The sequence below is a fragment of the Rhinolophus ferrumequinum genome, chromosome 11, assembly GCF_004115265.2.
Source record: "Rhinolophus ferrumequinum isolate MPI-CBG mRhiFer1 chromosome 11, mRhiFer1_v1.p, whole genome shotgun sequence".
Classification (NCBI taxonomy): domain Eukaryota; kingdom Metazoa; phylum Chordata; class Mammalia; order Chiroptera; family Rhinolophidae; genus Rhinolophus; species Rhinolophus ferrumequinum.
This window is the reverse complement of record NC_046294.1, coordinates 14,823,723-14,845,947: the sequence shown is the minus strand read 5'-3', so window position 1 is coordinate 14,845,947 and position 22,225 is coordinate 14,823,723. Positions and strand designations below refer to the sequence as shown.

General features: G+C 39.1%; 1 protein-coding gene across 1 annotated transcript in view; it reads right to left on the bottom strand.

Annotated features, from left to right (window-relative positions):
• Positions 1–22,225, bottom strand: part of PHF21A (PHD finger protein 21A) — a 161,569-nt gene that overhangs the window by 82,016 nt on the left and 57,328 nt on the right.

The window sequence follows — 22,225 nt, the reverse complement described above, 5'->3', positions numbered from 1 at the left end:
TATGTAACTATCCACGCACAATGCTTTATTAGTTTTTATATAGTCTTCAATGACTTGTATTTTTTCTTTGCCCAATATTGTGCAAGTCTCCATGTTAATACATATACCTGTAGTTTCACGTTTCATAAAAATTAATAATACAGTATTCCACTGTAGGAATTTACCATAATTTCTTTATTCTGTCCAAGGACATCTAGATTGGTTCCATTTTTCTGTTATTAACAAGGCTGAGATGAATATTTTGTGTAAGAGTGTCTCTAGAGCTGCACTGTCCAATACAGCACCCATCAGCCACATGGAATGGTCGCTGAGCACCTGAAATGTAGCTACTATAAACTGAGATGTGTTGTATGAAATATAAACACCAGATTTCAAAGGAATATAAAACATCTCATTGGCAATTTTTAATATTCATTATATGTTGAAATGATAACATTTTAGATATATTTATATCTAAATAAAATATATAGTTAATAAAATTTAATAAAACATCATTAAAATTAATTATGATATAATTACAATTAATTTCATCGGTTTACTTTTATGTAATGTGGCTACTGAAAAATTTTAAATTCCGTATGTGGCTTCTATTTCTATTGGACAGTGCTGCTCTCGGGTATATATCTGGGATTAGAACTGGTGGGTCATAACGTATCTTCAGATTTGGTACAACACACAAAATCGTTTTCCAAAGTGGTCGAACCGTTTTACATTCCATCCAGCAGTGTACACGGTTTCTTGCTGCTCTATCCTTGCCAGCAGTTGTTGGTGGATATTTTAATTTTTGCCAATTGGTAGAAACAAAGTAGTATCTCATTGGGGTTTTAAATCTCGTTTCCTTAATTACTAACAAGGTTGATCGACTTTAATGTATTTGTCCACTGATGTTTCCTTCTCTGTGACAGTGACAAATATTTTTACTTCTTTTGTGAATTGCCTATTAATGTGCATAGCCTACTTTTCCCTTGGGATACTAGTCTTTTTCTTAGAGATTCATAAGAACTCTTTATATATAAGACTAATAACCCCTTTGTCAGAAATGTGTTAAAAATGTTTTTCTCGAGTTTTTTAATTGCGGTTCTTGCCATTTTGTTTTTGCTGCCTTTGCCTTAAAGAAGGTTTTTCTTCTGTTTTTCCCCCCTTATGCTATTCAGTCTTTCCTTGCATGGTTTCTGACCTTCTTATCATGCTTCCACACTCTGAGATTTAACAACAAGCAAACAAAAAAACAAAAAAATTATTTTCTTCAAGTATTTTTACAATTTTATATTTTATCCCTAATCCACCTTAAATCTATGTTTTGAGTGTGATGGGAACTAGAGGCAAGGACACACAGAAATTAGGGTGACCACCTAGCTCATCGCAAGTCCCTCGATGTCTGTGGCTGGGCTACTCATTTCCTTTCTTCTCACCATCACCGTCCCCGAATGCATGCACACACGTGTGCACGTACCCACAGAAACCAACAGGTGGTCACTGTAGGAGCTTCCATGACCCAGTCTCCTTGGACACAGCGATTGCTCTAAGCCTTAGATGAGGACGGGGGGCAAGCGTGTGACCCACGCCACGCGAATCAAAGTATTTCCTCAGGGATTTTCAACCTTGAGATAAGGCTGGAGAGTGCTTTTCTTCAAAAGGTGACAAAGTTTTGAGCCTGGAAACTGCTGGAGGCTACACTTTCTGCCACGTTAAGTTAGTGTACAGTAGGAGAAAATGAAGCTGAGAACAGAAGATGTAAGGGAAACAGTATCTTAGCAGCTTTCCAGTCTGAGAGTCTGGGAGGACTGAAGACTTTTGCTGTTTCTTGCATTCCTGAAACTTAGTTGTTCAGCTATTCCTTCCTTTCAGTGATACAATAAAATCCTTCCAGTAAGTCCTCTCTTTTTGGCTTAAGCTAGTGTGAGTGGAGTTTGTAATTTATAATCAAAACACTCCTGATTAGCAGAGGAATCTCACTCAATATTTTGCTTAAAGTGGGCATCCAAGTGTTCTAACACCATTTATTAAATAATCCATCGGACTGTAATATATTAAAGTCCAATTTATATGAAAGCTTCATCTTTGAGTTTGTTTTGTTGTGCTGACCTGCTTCTTCTCTCCAGCATCAAACAACTTTCTAGTATGTTTTGATTCTGGCAGTTAATTCATTTCACTACCCATATGTATTGAGTATGTTACACCATGCTAGGCACAGAGAATGTCTCCTTAGATAAAAAGGGCGCCCTGACTCTCATGGAGTTTAAAACCTAAAAGTAAGGAAAGCCAAACAAATAGTTACAATAAAATATAATGAATGTTAGGTTAAAGGGAATAGGATGAAGTAGGTGAACATGCAACAGTTTGGACCTTCCATGATTTAGAGGTAAGGGAAGGCCTCCAGAAGACAGTGGTTTTTATACTGAAACTTGAAGAATGAATACTGAGTTCATCAAGGTGGGCAGGACCTTAGGAGGGAGAATGGTAAGTTCAAAGGCAAGGTCTCTTTAGTGAGAGAAGCTCCCAAAATGGTGTTTGGAAGGAAAGAAAGAGTGTAGGTGAGTATCATACAGGTTTTTAAGTCATGTTGGGATTTTGGACTTGGTCCTAAGAGCAAAGAGAAGACACTGAGGGGTCTTAAACCATGATTCAGACTTGCGTGTCTGAAGACTCACTCTAGCTATAATACCTGGAAGGGAGGAACACTGGAAGCAAGAACATCCACAAAAAGGCTCTTTTAACAAGCCAGGCAAGAGATGATGATGGCAGGGGCTAGAGCAGAGATTATGGAAGGAAGACAGATTTAAGAGCTATTTTAGCAGAAGGCTGGTGGGACCAAATGACTGAATTTTGGAGATGAGTGAAAGGGAACAATCGAGGACGGCTTTCAGAGTCACTAAGACTTTCAGGTTTCTGGCTTGATTATAACAGTAGAGAGCGGTAACATTTACAGCAATAAGGAACATCATGGGAAACAAGTTGGAGAGAAGATCAGTTCACTTTGGGACACACTGAGTTTGAGCCAGCCTGTGGGACATTCAAATGAAGATGTTCAATAGGTAGCAGCTGGAGGATGGGTCTGGGCCAGAAATGTAGCACTCGCCATTATTTTCCGAAGTCTCATTGGCTACATTTGGGTGAACTGTAGAATTAATCTGTCCAAGTCCCCAAAATATCTATTGGAATTCTGAATGGAATAATATTAAATTTACAGATTTCAGGAGAATTAACTTCTTAAAAACACTGAATCTTTCCATCTAGAATGAAGGTATAATTCTTCATTTATTCAAACACTTTTATACCCCTAAGTAAAAATAAAAGTATTCTATATTTCTTGTTAAGTTTACTTCTGTCTTTTAAAAGATCGCTTGCTTTTTTTGCGACTTAGATAATTTTTTTCCATTATTATTTTCTCACAGGATATTGCTAATAGAAAGGAAAAGTTCTTGGTTCTGAGCTTACCTTGTATGTGGCTACCTTACTAACTGAACTGCTACTAGTTGTAATAATGTTCATGTCCTGATTTCTCTAAGTAGACAATCATATCGTCTATAATGATAATCTACATCTATTATTCCAATAGTGTTTGTCATTTCCTTTTCCTATGTTATTTTACTATCCACAATATCCAGAATAATCTCTTCCCCACCCACCCCCCAGTCGGGACAGCTAATGGTTTGTACATTTTGTTGATCTGTTCAAAGAATCAACTTTTAGTTTTATTTTATTGAGTCTTTATTTCTGACTAATTTGGTTGCAACACATCCAACCCCAAATTTTCAGACACAAAATTTTCCAGAAAGGCCACGTGAATAGTATACTTTGTGAGTCCAAAATGTCTTCCCTTTACCCTCACACCTAAGTGATTCCTCTCCTAAATGTTAGGTTGGTGCAAAAGTAATTGTGGTTTTTGCAATTATTAACCTTCTAAACCGCAATTAGTTTTGCTCTAACCTAATATAAAGTTTCAATATCAAAATTCTGAAACCTCATAATTCTGTGACGTTCCACTATCTTCTAGCATTCAGAGTTGCTGATGAAAAATGTAATGCTTATCTGATTCTTATTCCTTTGTAAGTAACTTTTTTGGTTCTTGTTGTTAACTACTGAGAAGTTCGTGGGATTTTTCTCATTTAAGAACTTAAAATTTGTAACCTGATAGTCTTCCCACCCTCCCCCAAATAATCTTGCCTGATGCTAAGAGTTTTATTTCAAGATCTGAGGCTTTTTTTCAGTTCAGAAATTTTTTCTTCTGTAATTTCTTTGATCACTGCTTTTGTTTTGAAATTTCTATTATGTAGCTATTAAATCTCCTAGATCTGGTCTCCATGTTTACTCTTCTCTCTCACATTGTCCATCTCTGACTCTGCTAAGTTAGAGGAGACTTTCTTAACTTTCTTCTAATAAACGAATGCATCTTCTTGCAGCACCCATTGTTATTCATTCCCTCTACTGAATTTACTTCTACATACTCTTATTTTCTTCATTCTTTCAAAAACTATTTATTGAGCACCTACCATGTGCCCAGATATCATTCTAGACTCTTGAAGGAGGTAAAGGAGTTAGCTGTGTGACTTCAAGAGCTTCTCAGGCAGAGAATGACCATTACATGGGAAGACCTGTTCAAAAACAGCAAGGAGCCCGTGTGACTGGAGGCGGATGATGGGCTGGAGAAGAGCAGAAGATGAGGGCAAACCCTGAGGCCTTATTGTCAAGTAAGGACTTGACTTTTATTCTCAGGGTAATAAGGATAGTCTTTGTTTTGCTGATGAAATAAGATCCTCTCAAACCTCATTGAGAATACTAATGAAAAATTTTGAAAGTTGTCTCCTGTTTTCTCGCATGTAGGGTGGAGAATTTGTTTTGATTGCTCAGTTTCATTGCCCACTTCCACGCTGCTGATTCTCTACATTGAAGAGGTAATTTTTTTCTTGTCTACTTATATATTTACAAATAAAGATTTAGGTAAATCAGTATATGTGTGGCGATAAAAGTCCAGGAAAAAAAAAAAAGTCCAGAAAAAGGCTTTGTCTCAGGCAAAGTGAATGTGTGGAGAACTCTGAGAACAGACAAGTAAGTACGAGTCCCATCTTGGAGGAAGCAGTTCATCCTAATTTTTGTCACAATTTTAATTTTCAGGAAGCATGCAAGGGTCAACATCGAGAGCGCTAACTAATATAAGCCCAGAGACCAATATTCTAACAGTCATATTCTTCATATTATTCAATAATTACCTTAAAAATTAGATAGGTATAGGCTAAATTGTAGATCTTTAAAGGCTGAATTCAGTTCTGTCTTTCACTCCATGCTTCTCAGTAGTAAAGACAAAAGGTCAATACTATAAAGAGCAAACTAAAATTACAGATCCCTATCAGGATCTCAGTCAAAACTGCACAATCTGCAGCTTTCTGGAGTCCTTGACTAAAGTCAGAAAAAATAATTTAAAATTTTTCCTACGATTAAATGTATCTGCATGAATGAAAAATACTGAGTGCTTATCAATCTGTTTCCTTTTCTGCATCTCCCAAGACTTCCAAGCAATACATTTATTTAAAAAAAACCTCAAATAAGTTTACTATTATCTGATACGAACAGCATTTTTTGAGGAAAAGAGATTAAGTCTTTTATAAGCCTAAAGCACATGTAACTGAAAATGTTCCAGTAGGAGAATTTAACCTTCCAAGTCTTTTTGTGCTGGCTTCTGAGTATGAACTGTGCCAGATATAACAGGGTTACTAGATGTGGTTTCTTCTGCACAACCTCCGGCAGTAATCCCAAGTGACTTTTCACTCTCCTCTTGTATTTAATGGGTAGAACATAATACAAGTCACATAGGAAATGGAATTTCATTAAACATAGTGGTCCCACCTCCGTGGAGAATGAAAGAAGAATGGAGGCAGGGTGGGGCAGTAGTGGAAGAGAATACCTACACTATAGAGTGATGATACCGCTTGTAGTTATAAACAAAGAAAAATACTATGTTTCATAGATTATAATAAAGATATTTTAAGGGGTTCTCTGTAGCCCCTGTACAATCTAAGATGACTCTGGGAGTAAAATAGTTGGATTACTCACTGCGGTAACTCATTAGAAAACTAGGGTTTAGCAACTAATACAATCTAGAGAATGGAAAATAATAGTGCTGAAGGACTGCATTCAGAGGTTCTGCAGGTAACAAACACTTGCTCATGATTCAATCCTACAGTATCTCATACACAACTGCATACTGTGGTGGGGAGTGGAGAATTCTGTCTATGTTCAAGTTTAAAAACCATTGCAGTTTTTTCTTATAGCTCCGATTCTCTCTCAGGAATTGATTATTTAAGTAGTGAAAACTCAAGAATAGCTCCCCCTGTCCTCTTGGGTTAAATATAAATCTATTCACCCTTAGAACTACACTGACAGAGCTCACAGTAGGAAACTCTACACACACACACACACACACACACACACACACACACAAGATTAAGGTTCTTAATCTGGCCAAGGTAAGGATTTCTCAGGCTGGTCCCATCCTTTGTCAGTGTACTAGATTTGAACATGCCTATACACAGTAAATAGGTCATTCTTGCTGACTTTTCATAGTGAAGATAATAGTGAGCACTAGATACTTGTACTTACTTCTCTCTTTCTTTTTTAAAACACGCACAAAAATCCAACCTCCTTATCTCCCTACTTTATCCATCACCTCCTTTCCCACTGCCTCCCAACAAAGTTTCAAACACAGAAGCAGAACTGGTCATAGTTTTAAGAACTGAATTTTCTCCCCACGCACACAAATACGCAGAAGTCACTAAAAATGAAACAAAAAGTCAGGAGGATAGAAAAGGCAGGCATTTAACAAATGAGATCTTGGGGATGTACAGAGAAAGTACTATGTTGACAATGATTTGAGTTGTTGGATTATTTCTATTGAGCAATAACATTTTTTTGGCCGCACACCACCGAACACACTGAAAATTGATTACTTTTTAGTCATCTGGGTCAAATTTATCTCGGGGGGTGGCGGGTTAGCTCAGTTGGTTAGAGCATGATGCTGATAACACCAAAGTTGCCAGTTCGATCCCCACATGGGCCACTGTGAGCTGCGCCCTCTTTAAAAAAAAAAAAAAAAAAAAAAAAAATTTATCTCAGGAATATCAACCAAGGGGTTAATCTGAAAGTTAGAAGTTTCTTCTCCTTGGTTTCAATTATAGGCAGGCCAAGCCTAACTGCTTCTTTCTGCAGTAGTATGATCTACTTAGTGAAGTACGCATGTCAGGATTCCAAAGATACAGGTTCTGCCCAATTTGTTGTTTTATAAGCATGCCTAATACATGAAGACCCAGATTTAAAATAAATTAGGAAACATTTCTTGCTATTTTTATGACTTTTTATTTTTAAACACAGAAAAGTTCAAAGGATAGTACAATGATCCCTTAATAAACCAAACACCTATAATGTCCTTCTACCCTTCTCCAAATCGTTATCTATCTTTCTTCTCCATGAACCAAAAGGAGACAACATGACATTTAAGCCTTAAATACTTCAGTTGTAGGCATTTGTATTTCAGAACCATTCTGTGGCCTTATAGTAAAGATATACCCCAGAACTGCTTGAAATTCTACACTGTGAGATCCCTGAGAACAGGATTTACCTATTTTTTAAATACTATATGTCTGTTTATTAAAAATGGCAATTTCCCCTACTGTATTTGATACGATTTGAGATTTACAGAACAATCTCTGGAACATAATTAATGTCTAAAAGGAGGTAAATAAATAATTCCTCAGAACTGCCAGTTCAATAATATTCTGGTTATTTTTCAGGATGTCAGGCAACTAAATATAGTGCATATCTTTTTGATAAAAGCACACACATCTTGGGCGTGTGGGAGGGCCACGTGAGCACTCATAATCCTCCACAGGGCAGAGGCCCGATTTTTACAGATACCTGAAGCAAACTTTTAGATCACTGGACAAGTCTTTGGCCATTTTAAAGTGGAAGCTAGAATTTGACAATGACCCAGATCCTAGAAGAAGCCATACTAGTCTGTGTGATCGGTGCAATTCTGGGAAAATTCACCACTTCTTGAGTTGGTGTAGGGTAAGGTACAGGGGGGCCATGGACATATAAGACTGGACTGAAACCATCAACTCATTATTGCAAACCGTGGGTAACTGAAAAAAGAGTTTGGTGAAATGTGTAAGATTTCTCCTGGACAAGTAATTTGAACTCTCTCAATCTCACCTATGTCCTGTGACTAAGACAGGGTAATTAGGATCTCCAGAAGATGTCTCTCTCTTTCTAGTACCTCCTATTATTCTAACCCTCTCTTTCTCATCCTACGGCCCTACCCCTCCTTTCCACAAAAGATATTTAAATTTTTAATTCTATGAGAATAAAAAAATGACATTCAGGGCTGGTCCAGTGGTTCCGGTGGTTGGAGCTCCATGCTCCTAACTCCGAAGGCTGCCGGTTCGATTCCCACTTGGGCCAGTGGGCTCTCAACCACAAGGTTGCCGGTTCAACTCAAGTCCTGCAAGGGATGATGGGCTCCGCCCCCTGCAACTAAGATTGAACACCGCACCTTGAGCTGAGCTGCCGCTGAGCTCCCGGATGGCTCAGTTGGTTGTAGCGCATCCTCTCAACCACAAGGTTGCCAGTTCGATTCCTCGAGTCCCGCAAGGGATGGTGGGCTGCACCCCCTGCAACCAACTAGCAGCGGCAACTGGACCTGGAGCTGAGCTGCGCCCTGAAGCTGAACGGCACCATCCACAACTAAGATTGAAAGGACAACAACTTGACTTGGAAAAAAAAGTCCTGGAAGTACACACTGTTCCCCAATAAAGTCCTGTTCCCCTTCCCCAATAAAATCTTTAAAAAAAAAAGTGACATTCACTTTTAAAATGCCACTTGGGTCCCTGAGATGTAAGAAACTCAATCAATATAAAGTATACTTTACATAATCATTAAGCTTAAATAAATGATGTAGGAATAAGGTTCACAACCTAACAATGATCCCATTCTATCCAAAACCTCTTTCAAAAGGTACATTCAAGTAGAGAAATAAAACAAGTTTATGCAACTGTGGAATTAATTCTGAAATACCACGCATCTGAAGACACAGGCTACCACTGCTTACTTAACTTTATCATTGGTCTACTCATAAATGGTTTTTCTTACATTAATCCTTTCTGGTTAACATACTACATTCTACATCCAGAAAAGCAAACGGAAAGGCAAGTAAAGCCCATATCATAGTCTATTAGCTATTAATATCTACAACAGACTCTCTCCTTCCACTGGCCTAGTGAAGCCTTGGCCCCTGAAGTGAAAAAGATGAGCTCTGCCAAGCTATTCCCCAGCCCTAAGGCAGTATTAACACGTTACAAAGTGCCAAAAGGGCCATTAAAAAAAAAAAAACAAAACTGACCCACTTTTAGAAGTCAGCAGCTTTTTCCTTCTGGTGAAGTATGAATATTTAAATCAGGCAGACAAGTCAAGGAGCAAACACTCCATCCTGAATGCAATGTGTGCATCTCCAGCTCAGAGCTGAAAGGATCCTGCTGTCATATACCAACATGGAAATGAAAGCTCGCTTACGACTCCAGAAGGGCAGTTCTCTAATCATTCTGCTGCCTTTCACATTTGAAGTTCCACATTTGGATGTGAAGGCAAAAACCGGTAAAAGATGGATCACAGCAACTGCTTTAAATTATACACTTAATGATTTATATCAGGCATAATTTAATTTAATTTGTAGTAAATCAAGCAAACTGAAGAAAGGTTAGGTTTGTGGTTAACAGCTGTAAATTTGTTTTTACCTTCATGATATAGTAACAATGCATTAGAGGAGTATTATATTTGTGAAGATGGTAAACCTATCATAATAAAATTGACTAGAATCAAGTTTCAACCTAAGCACTACTATTTAAATGAGATAATAATAGCAACTGTCAATATAACTCACGATACAGGAAAAAGAACTGGAAAATAAATCCAACTACTATTCAAAAACCTACCTACATTGCAGCTATAGGTTCCCTTTGGCTTTATTAAGAATACACTATTAAATGAAAATGTACCTTAAGTGGAAAAATAAATACCAGAAAAGTCACATTAAGGTAATAGACAAAACTGGAAATTTTAGGGTCATCTGTTCCTGCTCAAATTTATAATTTACAACAAAAACTCCCAATCTTTACATTGCCAGGACCCCCTGGATTACTACCTCTTTTCTCCCTCACCACCCCCATTTGGAGCTCATACCGTATTTCCCCAAAAGTAAGACCGCGTCTCATATTAATTTTTGCTCCAAAAGACACATTAGGGTGTATTTTCAGGGGATGTCTTACTTTTTCATGTACAACAATCTACATTTATTCAAATACAGTCATGTCATCTTCTGGAACATCGTCATAACGTACTAAATGTGTCCATCTGGCTGACGATCTTAACTGGGGCTTATTTTCGGGGAAACACAGTATTTGATCTTTCAAACATACATCATTTCTAAGTAACAGCCTGTGTACTTATCATTGGTAAATGTAGGATTTCTCTTATTCTTTCAGGCAACCCCAGATCAGGAAGCAATGTTGTAATTTTGCTTCTGTAATAGCTATCCAAACTCTTAAACATTAAACCTGTCCTTTCACTCATAAGCATTCTTATTTATATGCAAACAGTCCAAGATTTCACAATTAGGAAACAAAGTCCCTGTAAGAAGCAGGAAAAACCCTGCTTCTTAACTACAGAGGTGAAAACTACAGAAGATAACTAAAGGGTTATCATGAATAATGCTTCCACAAGCCAGAAAACTGATTTAGTACCCTGAAAATATTGTTTTAGTAAAATAAACAAACAAAGCAAACAGGCCAATGAAACCTTATTTCCTCCAAACACATTCCACCCTTCAAATGCTAACATATTCCATTCAAAAGACAACTACTGATCCAAGCTTTCTAAGCAAGTCTAGTTCTAGGCAGGGGGAAAGCCTTCTAGAACCAGACCCTATCACACACAACCATTTAATCTTAACTTTGCTTGTTACCCAACACTTTTTATAAAAACTTTTTAATGTACAGTAAATCTTTTGTTTGTTCTTACATTTCATGTTCACGGCTATATCCTTGCCTTGGCTCACTTGATCCCTGACTTAGAATGCCTCCATTCTGTCTTGCCTTTCTGGATCCAAGTCCCTCCCAATTAGGTTCCCAAGCCTCCCCTGCCCACTCTCTTCTCATAATCTACACCACGTACTGTTCTGCATTGTCTTGTTCTGCTAGGTGCGTGTTTATTTCTTTCTCCCTACTAAAGATCATAAGCATTAGCATACGTACGACACAGCAACACAAAGGAGAGGGGCTGAAAGCACACTTCCTGGCTAATGACTGTATATAAAACTACAGAGCTGAAATTCGCTGAGGGGAGTTTGGAAGGGTGGAGAAAGAACAGAGAGTTTGCCTGTTTGGGCGACTGGCACATTTTTAAGACATCACTCTATTTTGCCCAAGTAAGCAACCTGGGAATCAGAAAAAAATTGATCAGAGTTTCTTAAATAAGCATTTTAGGTCCCAGTAAACAGTATCACAAGAATAATCCAAAGCACTACCAAGTATTTCAAAAAGGATGGTTGGAAATCGAGACTCTCTGCACGTTTAGTTAATGAAAAAGGGCAGGGGCCTAACTTCAAAGGAAATCACTGTCTGATCTCTAAAACGTGTAGGTTACCAGACTTTCAGAAAGCCCTGCTCTCTGCTTCTGTGAGTTCCCTAATCCCTTTATGATGCAATGAAGCTATGGCAGCCTCACGTCTTAGGACAACTCTGGTCAAGATTTACCTTCTTGGGATGCAGGCACCAGAGAAATGAGAAACTCCTCTTTGAGCTGGACTCAGTAGCCCGTGAGTGCACCACTGGCTCTGTTTTCTTGCTCAAAGAGATACAGCACCATATTAAAACTCAATACATCTTGGGAAGAAAAGATAAAAACACAAAAAGGGCCTGTCTTATCTTCAGAAACGCAATTCTCAGCTTTGTGAGCTCTGGCATTCAGCTAGCCAGATTACCAAGCTTATTTAAAAGCTGAAGGCTTTCCCCCAACTCCATCTTTTGCTATTTTCAGGGTCTGTCTCCGCGAGTGCGCCTGAGCTTGTATACATGTGCTTCACTCAATTCACACACACATCAGTGAACAGTGGCAGCAGAAATCCAGGTCCCCAGCAGGAGGCTTAATTAACTGTACACAGGACAGTGCCAACAGCACTGGGGCCATCTCCCCTGGGGCAGTACACCAAGGCTAATATGCAAGGGAAATCCACTTCTGGGGGAGAAAAGTGTGTCCCCATCAAGTAAGATGAGAGGTCAAAACACAAAAGGGAATCCCCACCCCCCAAACAATCACAAAAACAAAAACACCCAAATCAAAAAACCTTGCCAGAACAGCCTCGTCAAGAACCCAGAGCGTTTCAACTCAAGGAAAGAGAAAAGCCAGAATTTAATGTTTTCCAGTGAATGGATCAGGCCTCACTCTGCTGTCTATTGGGTTATTGGAAGCTACTCAAAGGCAATCTCACACAGTCCTTTCTAATCACTTTACACATTTCCCTCACATATATATTCTCTGTCAGAAGTGTTGGTAATGGGATTAAGCGCTACGACCAAAATAATATTAAACGATGAGGGCGGTGGTGAAGATCTAGGTTGGAATACACATGGTAAATGAGCTTTGTACATGTAAACACACTGTAAAACTCAATGACTTGGAAGGAAGTCTGCCTTCACTCTGTGAAGAGTGTCTGGACAAATGAGAATAGTTTCCAAAGACTCATCAAGGGTTTCTCCTGTCTACACAGCAGGACACACATAGTGAATGCTCAAGCCAAAAGTATATATTCAGGGGGCTGGCCCGGTGGCTCAGGCGGTTGGAGCTCCGTGCTCCTAACTCCGAAGGCTGCCAGTTCAATTCCCACATGGGCCAGTGGGCTCTCAACCACAAGGTTGCCAGTTCAATTCCTCAAGTCCCGCAAGGGATGGTGGGCTCTGCCCCCTGCAACTAGCAACGGCAACTGGACCTGGAGCTGAGCTGCGCCCTCCACAACTAAGACTGAAAGGACAACAACTTGAAGCTGAACGGCACACTCCACAACTAAGATTGAAAGGACAACAGCTTGACTTGGGAAAAAGTCCTGGAAGTACACACTGTTCCCCAATAAAGTCCTATTCCCCTTCCCCAATAAAATCTAAAAAAAAAAAAAAAAAAAAAAAGTATATATTCGGGAGTTTTGAACTGTTTTTCTAGTCTATCTAGATCAAGGATGACACAGCCAGGTCAAAATAAATAACTTGACCCTCGATAAAGTTTACGCTGATCTAAAGTGATTCAGGAGGGCTAGTCCAGCATTTTATTCATGTTTAACAAGTGACCAACTCATACAGAATAAAGGTAATTGACCAAATAAATATCACTAGGGGCAAATAAACGAGCAATCAGTCCAATATAGACCTATCCTGACACAAAGGCTTCAGACCAGTTACTTCACCTCTCTGTGCTCTAGCTCCTCAGATACCAGGTCCCTCTGCAACTCACAGGGATGCAGAGAGGATTAATTTGATGATGTCTGTAAAGTGCTTTGAGCTCCTTAGAGAGAAGTGATATAAGTGGTTATTATTATATCCCGCTGTGGTTGTGAGGTTGTACAACATAAAAGAGGGAGAGAAACAATATTCTTTGATAAAGAATTTTTATAGCCTGGCAAGATGTTTCCTAATTGTTTTTTATTAGTTAGTCCTTATTATACGCCCCCGAGATAGAAAACAATCCTAGCTCCCTCTTCTAGATAAAGAAACCAAGACAGGAAGGTAAGTCACTTATGAAATGGGAGGCATTCTTATCTCCATTTCCCAGATGAGGAAAGCAAGACAGAGAAAGTGAGTGACTTTTCTAGTCATGTTCAAGAGGTGAAAGGATTAAGCCTAATTAAGAATCTGGAAAACATCAAGGGTCAACATTACTTTCTTTGCAATGTTCTGAAACTGTCTGACAAGAATCAGAGCACCTGAGATTAAATACTTGTTTTATCGTTTATTAGTTGTGTAATCTTAGAGAAGTCACTTTTTCTTTATGTGTGTTACTTTCATCTGCACACTAGGGTTCAGTTGGGATCAAATTAAAGGATGTGAAAACTATGGGCAAACAATGACATACTGTGCAAATAAGTTATTACCTTTATTAGATTGGTATCCTTATTGAGAATGTGGGTTCTCCTAGCCTCTACAACTTTAGTCAAGATAATTCAGCGCCCTCGGACCAAATGAAATATGTAGTAATAATTTTTAAAATAGCTTTATTGAGATATAATTCACATGCCATACAATTCAACAGCTTTTAGCATATTCAAAGTTGTACAACCATCACCACAATTGATTTTAGAACATTTCATCACACTAAAAAGAAACTCCAAACACATTAGCAGTCACTCCTGACTCCTCCATCACACACACATACACACACACACACACACACATTTCTCTCCACACAGGGCAATCATTAATCTTCTTTTTGTCTCTATAGATTTACATGTTCTAGACATCTAATATAAATGGAATCATACAACATGTGACCTTTTGTGATTGTCTTCTTTCACTTAGCATAATGTTTTCAAGATTCATCCATGTGGTAGCATGGATGAATTCCTTCCCTTTTTTGCTTTTTTTTGCCTTCGTTCCTTTTATTGCCAAATAATATTCCATTGTATGGGTAAACCACATTTTATTTAACCATCTATCAGTTGATGAGTTGGTTCCACTTTTTGGCTATCATGAATAATGGTGCTATGAACATTTGTGTACAAGTTTTGTTTGGACATATGTTTTCATTTCTCTTGGGCACATACCTAAGAATAAAATTGCTGACTCACACAGTAACTCTAAGGTTTTATATTTTGAGGAACTGCCAGACTGTTTTCCAAAGTGACTGTACCATTTTACATTCCCACCAGCAATGCTTGAGGAGAAGATAACTGAAGGGAAACCCCATAGAAGACCATCAATTGGGTGCCTGTTCAAGGAACAGCGGAACTGGTTCTGCAGAATGACACCTTGTGCCACTGACAATAGGATGAAAACGCTTCACATCAAGTTTTATAAAAAAGAGGTATTGGCTATTGGGGCATTTTCCTCCCTTTCTCCCTCTTTGCTCAGGCCCAGGTTCAGCCTAAGGGAATAGCAGCAGCGTTTTACACACACACTAATGTTGCTTGCTCCCTTCTCTAATAGAAAGTAATGCAGAACTTACAGAGCCAGGCTTTAAAAAAATCCTCTACCACTTCCCAGATTCAGGTAGTCAGTGAGATCTGTTGTCCTTTGGCATCTCTAGAACTCACTAGTACGTAACATGTGTGAGCCCTTCTAAGCCAGGCCCTCACCATTCCCTTCAGTGCATCAGGCTGAGCCCAGCCCCAGTACATACATTCAGTACAGGTCAAGCATATGCTAGCTCTAACACAGCGTATTCCTGCATAGTGGCATCTGCAAACCAAATAGAACTGGTAGGGAAACAGATGGCTTCTAAAAGGGGAAGAGTAGAAAAACAGAAGGTCAGGTAGAAAAGGGGTGGGGGAAAGAAGGGAACAGAAAGAGGATAAGAGAAAGATAGTTTCTGGTTTTGCTCTTCCCACCTGTAACAGCACTCCCCTTGCTGGCTGCCAGCATGCTCCCTTGCAAACACAGCTGCAAGTGACAAAGAGCAGCCATTGTCCTACTCAGGGGGTCCCTTCCATGTTCCATACTGTAAACTGTGCTGAAATGCCAATTGCTTACAAGAAAGGGAATTATACACCCATTGGAGCCACGAGTAGCAAACTGCCTTCTATATCTAATAAATTAGCACCGAGACCCCTAGGTTCCTTACAACATAATATAAGACTACCCAGAAAAGAGTACAAAGCAACAGGATCAAGAGATTAAGTACTAAAAAATGTGGCTGATTTTAATTTTGTAGATTTGTCAGACCTGTGATTAACTTAATCAATGTAAGATTCTATTCTGTCATATATTTCAGGTAGTCACCACATGTTAAATTTGCTGTGGGGCTCTGCTCTTTTACAATTGAAATAAAATTAGCAAGTCTTTCCTCAGCAGAATTAAGGATTGCCACTAGGGATTGCCGACGCTTCACACCAAGTTGTAGAAGGGAAAGACACTGGCTGTTGGGGCCTTTTCCTCTTTTTCTGCCCCCCCTCGCTGAGGCCTAAGCCAAAGCCAAGGCAAAGGGAACATAAGCAGCTTTTCACACACACACTAATGTCGCCAGCAGCGTTCCAGTGGCCTTGCTCACGGCAGGAGAAGGCGTAGTGACTAATACCGCTGGGTCTTGTTGAAGAGAAGTGGCTGGCTTCCTTTGATCAACTGAGTGGTGTGCTGATCAGTGTGATTTCCCTGTTCTGCTGACTGTGAGCACGTGGAGGAAAGCAGGAGCGCTGGCTTCTGAGAGGCCCACGCAGGGAAGCAAATTCCATAGCAGCAGAGTCACAGAAAGCAACAAGAAATAAAAGAGGGCCGACCTGGAAGCAGACACCTTAATTCTGCCAGCATGTGACTTACTGATATCAGGCTCTCTGGGAGGGGAATAAAGTAGGTGCTTCTGTAACTCTTAATTCATCAATTGCAGTACTACACGGAACTACTACACGCAATGTTTAAGAGCAGAGTCCAAGCTCCTGCAGCTATCATTCAGAGAAGTTTTAGTCACTTCATTTTGATGGGGGAGAGAAAAAAATGGGAGTTAAGATTTTTTTTAAATTTAAATTGAACAACAAACAAACAAACAAACAAACAAAAAAACCAGGACCTCACAGCATATGCAGCCCTTGGCACAGTTTTTGAGACAAAGGAAATATGCCCAGCACCTGAGTGTGTGTGCAGGACCACAGCTGCACACCCTCTCTTCTGTTTGCCAGAGAAGCAGCTGCGGGGTTAACACAGTATGCATGGTATACAGATTTTTTACTAGTAAGTTGCGAAGTTTACCTAAAGGTAAATATAGCAGTTTCCCAGTTCTCTGCTCCCTTCAGCTGCTGCTGAGAAACACTCGGGTATCTCAGATTTCATCAGCATACTGTACTCTTTCCTAGGGAACAACAGCAAAAAGTAGCTTTCTAAAAGCATAGTCTCTGAAGTACAATACACGCTACTTAAATGACTTCTTCCAAAAAGGATAACTTTCCACCTTTAAAGTTTTAATTCTTGATAGAGTATGTGATTTCTTACACTAGATCTAATCATTGCTGCTTTAAAGAGTAAATAGTCAATTGCAAATTGAGCAAATTGCTTTGGCTCTCCTCATACCAGAAATGAAATGGATTAGGTCAGCAGGTGGCATGTCATTTCAGTGCTGCCTGGGGGCCCAAAATACAGTTAGGTCATTTTTATTCTGGTGACAGCAGGAATGAAAACCAGAGCATTTAACATGACCTTCTGCCTCCATTCTCACAGCCATCTTGGGCACAAAAGAGTTGACAGAAGCCCCCGAGCCTACATGTCCAGCATCGAGGCTGCTTCTAGAGCCTCCAGAGCTATCCAAGTGGAAGCTGCCCAGGTAAATCTGGGACAGGGCACTTTTGACTTTGGCCTTCAGAGACACAAAGCTTTCCGTCCACTCAGGAAAGTGAGTTCTACTTAACCATTCTTAAGCATGCCAACATGGAATTCCACTCTGCAGTCCTTTCCCTGAAGACAGAACGGTCATCACGCCTCTACTCAAGGGGGTGAGGAAACTGTCCAGCCTCGGCTCCCAGGGAGAGAGGGATTGGAGGAAGAAATGGACTTAAGCCCCAGAACAAAAAGGAAGGTGATGGGGTTGGGGAGACAGGCAGAAGACAAGGTGAAGTGGGAGAAAAAATCCTCTGTCCAGAAATCAGGAGCCTCTTGCAATGTTGGAACATTTAAACAATCCAACAGCTTTTCTGTCAAGGCTCCTTCCCACCATATGTATTCCAAATTAGTACTGAAGTAGAACAAAAAACTGAGGTAGCCTCCCAAAGCTTGTTCCTATGATAATAGTCAAAATGAGATCAGATTATTTAATTGTGTCTAGACTCTAAGGTGTCATGAGGTGATAATAGTCAACTTGTCAAAAAGAAGGAAAATGGCTTTTGATAATAATTTACAAATTTCAAGACTATATGTCCTATCCTTAGACAACTATATTTATTTTTGTAATTGTACTTCTCTTGTCATTTTTAGTGGTATCTACCTAGTAAAATAGAAAATAACATCAGCTTTAGAATCAGAAGCCCAGGCTCAGTAACTTAACTGGGGACCTATACTTTTTCTTTTTTTTGGGGGGGGAGAGGAAGGGGAACAGGACTTTACCGGGGAACAGTGTGTTCTTCTGGGACTTTTTCCAAGTCAAGTTGTCCTTTCAGTCTTAGTGTGGAGGGCACAGCTCATCTCCAGGTCCAGTTGCCTTTGTTAGTTGCAGGGGGCACAACCCACCATCCCTTGCGGGAGTCGAGGAGTCGAACCGGCAACCTTGTGGTTGAGAGCCCGCACTCAAACCAACCGAGCCATCTGGCATTGGCACATGTGGGAATCGAACCGGCAGCCTTCGGCGTTAGGAGCACAGCGTTCCAACCACCTGAGCCACCGGGCCGTCCCGGAACCTGTATTTTTTGTCTTCCTAGTATCTTTTTGGAGAACTACGCTCACTATGTATTTAGTTCATCTAGAAATCATCTCAGTCCTGCTTCAGGGGTGGCATGTGACGCAAGCCTGGTCAATGAGAAGACTCCAGTTCCCTGGCTACAGCGAAGGATGACAGGTTCAGGAATGAACCTGAAAATCATGTCCATGTTTTGTGCTGGTACTTCCAGGAAAACAAACAAACAAACAAACAGAAAACACTTTCTTCACTGGGGTTTATAAAATGGCAGATTGTAAACCAAGAGCTGTCAGAGGAACCACTGCCTGTACAGGACAATCTGTATACAAATGAAGCCAAAAGAAGGAGAAAGTGTCCTAAAAGTTAGTTTAAGCCCCTAAATCCAGCTATGCCTGAAACCAGCTATATCCCTGAACTTACTAGTTATGTAAGTCAATAAATTATCTTTTTTGCTTCAAAAACTTTGAGTTGAGTTTCTACCACTTGAATCCAAGAGTCCTTACTAATCTAATATACCAGCCAAATAAACTTGGACAAGTCATTCAGTCCCATTGCATATCAGTTTTCTGAGCTCTAAGGAGGAATAAAAAATCATGTTTATTTACCTTACAGAATTGAAAACTGCTATGTACAACGCAGGAGGCATTGATATTTTAACTAAAACAGAAGGTAAGGATAGAAGAAATAAGAATTCATGGGGCTGAATTGCTCCTAGCTGCTAGTGTTGGTAAGATAACATTCTACTTCTATTAGTTTTCTCATCATTTGCCCTGGTGGGGCCTGTGAAATCTTTATCAAACGAGTTAATCACCCAGTAAATCTTCAAGTATTTTCCCTTTTATTTTTAGTTGACAAGACTTTCCACCTTCCTGGACATCTCTGAGCAAGTTACCTAAGTAGCATATTATGATGGGTAAGCAAAGGGATCACAGAAAGGGAAAATTAACAGTTCCATCTTCAAGGTTTCAATGTGTGTGTGCATGTGTGCGTGTGCATGTCTATAAATGTCCATGCATACACACATGTGCTGGGACACGGGGTAAAGGATTAATTTACACATGAAGTCAAATGAGGGAATGAAAAGAAGCTATTCCTACAAAGATGAAAATCTCAATGCCGCAACTAATTTACTCGTGTGCCAGACGGCCCCTTCCCCCAAAGCATTATTCTCAGAGCAGAACTGAACTATTAAAATTACATTTTCAATTCAAAATTCATAATTAAATGTAATGTGTATTTTGGAATTTGTTGTAGTGTCCTGACAAATGCTTCGTTTCACAGATCACATCTGAAAGAATAAAAAACTTTCTGTAAAAATGTACCTGATCTACAAAACATTAATATGAAAGAGTTATTAGTGAAACAAATACCTACAAGTAAAGGTACTAACTTCTAGTCCTCTTTTGAGTGATATAAGTGGGAAAATAAATAAATAGAAAAAGCACAGCTATATTTTGCCAGAGCTCGGAAGAAAAATAACGAATGCACTACACTTTCAACTTTCAAAGTTTCTGGGCCTAACGATTAAGTATGAATAAAATCATTCTTATGAGTAGGTTTTACTTCAAGATGTTTTCAATACCTTTGACATCAATTAATTTTGTTCATTATATATAAATTGTTAACTACAAGCTATGATTGATTAAAAGAATCCCATGGCTCAGCATTTCCTAACCTTACTCAGTGTTTCATAAAAACCGAACACTAATATTTTAAAGCAAATAAAAGATATGATGCTTTTCTAGAGGTTTCTGACTCACTAGAATGTTTTTGAAAGCTAAAATACATTGGTAAAAGTTGCACACTTCTAACTACAGAGAAGAGTCAACGAAGAATTTCAATTAACTCATTACGTTTCTTAAAATATTTTTTCTAAAAGAGAAAGCTGAAAGAGTATTAATATGATAGTCATTCTTACAAATTACGTTATGTAAAGTTTTTTCTCTAACAAAATTCAAACAAATTATTAGTTCTGACAAGCCAACACCACATAAATATGTTCCCAGGTGATTTTCAGGAATTAAAAATGCTATGTCGTATTGGCTTGAGGTCATCGGGCTTAGTCTAGGCAATGTCAACAACTTTAAAATCAACTTGCCTTTTCCAACACATCTTTGTATGCCTGGGCCCCACTCCCCAAAATTCTAACTTAACTGGTCTAAGATAGAGCCCTAGGTGCAGCGTATTTCAAGTGCTCTTCAGGTTACTTAGGGTAACAAGTTAGGGGGGAGATCCACTAGTCTACAGGTAGATGTGGCCTTCAACATAAAGACTAGACTTTAATTTGAAAACTCTCCTACTACTATTGAGAAAATCATTACTACCTAAATCTCTATACTTTCACTAATATGCCACTAGAAGGTAAGCTCCTTAAGAAGAGAAACCATATCAGACAGGTTTAGCACTGAGGCCACGTAATAGGTGCTCCATAAACATTTGTGAATGAATGAATTAAAAGCTGAAAGGTACACTTCAGTTTGAATAGCTTGAAGCAATATAGTAGAAGCTTTCTTAAGCCAATAATGGTCAGGACCAGTAATTAATAAGAAAAAAGTGATATAAATCAGTAAACTATAAAAATCTGACATGCATACTTAAGCATTTTAACTTAAATGAACATTCATTTGCTAATTTTGTAATACAGGACCAGGTCTTTTGTTTGTATGGATCTACACGTTAAAGAGTGTCAAAATGTCTTTCTTTTCTTTCATAAATCATAACCACGCTGCATCGTTTTGGTGAGAACTTAAGATGCTTTGAAGCAATCTCAATGTAGAATCCTGGACTTTCATATTTTATTCCATTCTTTTACAGTTGTCTTTCCCAAATGTATCTGTGCAGCAATTTTTTACTAACTCACCTTTATCAACTGTTGCCAAAGCATTTAATTTGGTTTTCATGGGAACAACATGGTTTTCTCCTAAGTCATGGTGTATGTAACAGTTAAACTACATAATTACAATAACAAGAACAAATAACATAAACAGATTTGGTGACATATGCAACCCACTCTCGATAACCATTGTACAACCATGGGAGACGTGTGTGAGTTCCTGGACAGCAACCTACTGGCCCCAAGCCCTCATGGGGAGGGAGGAATGACAGGTAAGCCAGTGAGTCCACTGACGTTTTCTACACAGAGCTTTAACTGTTACACAAATGCCAGCCACAGGTTTCTTCCCATTGACCTTTCCAATTCCCTAGAGCAGTCAATTCATCCCTTCACTGGCAGATCAGCTGAACTGAGACCCAACAAAAAAGTGTCACCTGGTCTATATACTGCACCATCAGAGGCTCATCAGGTGTAGAGGCAGGAATTATGGAATCTCTTAAAACAAAACAGCCCGATGATGTACATCCAGACTCCCTAATTCACATGTATGGCACTTATCAGTTAACTATTAACTATCGTGGGATCCATTTAAAATATAATAGAACATGAGCCTAAAATCAGAACTTCAAAAATGCTCAACTCATTCTTTTACATAGTTTTTGAAGTAAAAGCCTCACTAGACAAGACGAGTAGACTAGGTCTGTTTTGTTAATTTAGAATCAACTCTCAGTCAGCAGGTGTCTCAAACCAGAACATTCTGGCAACAAAGAGCTG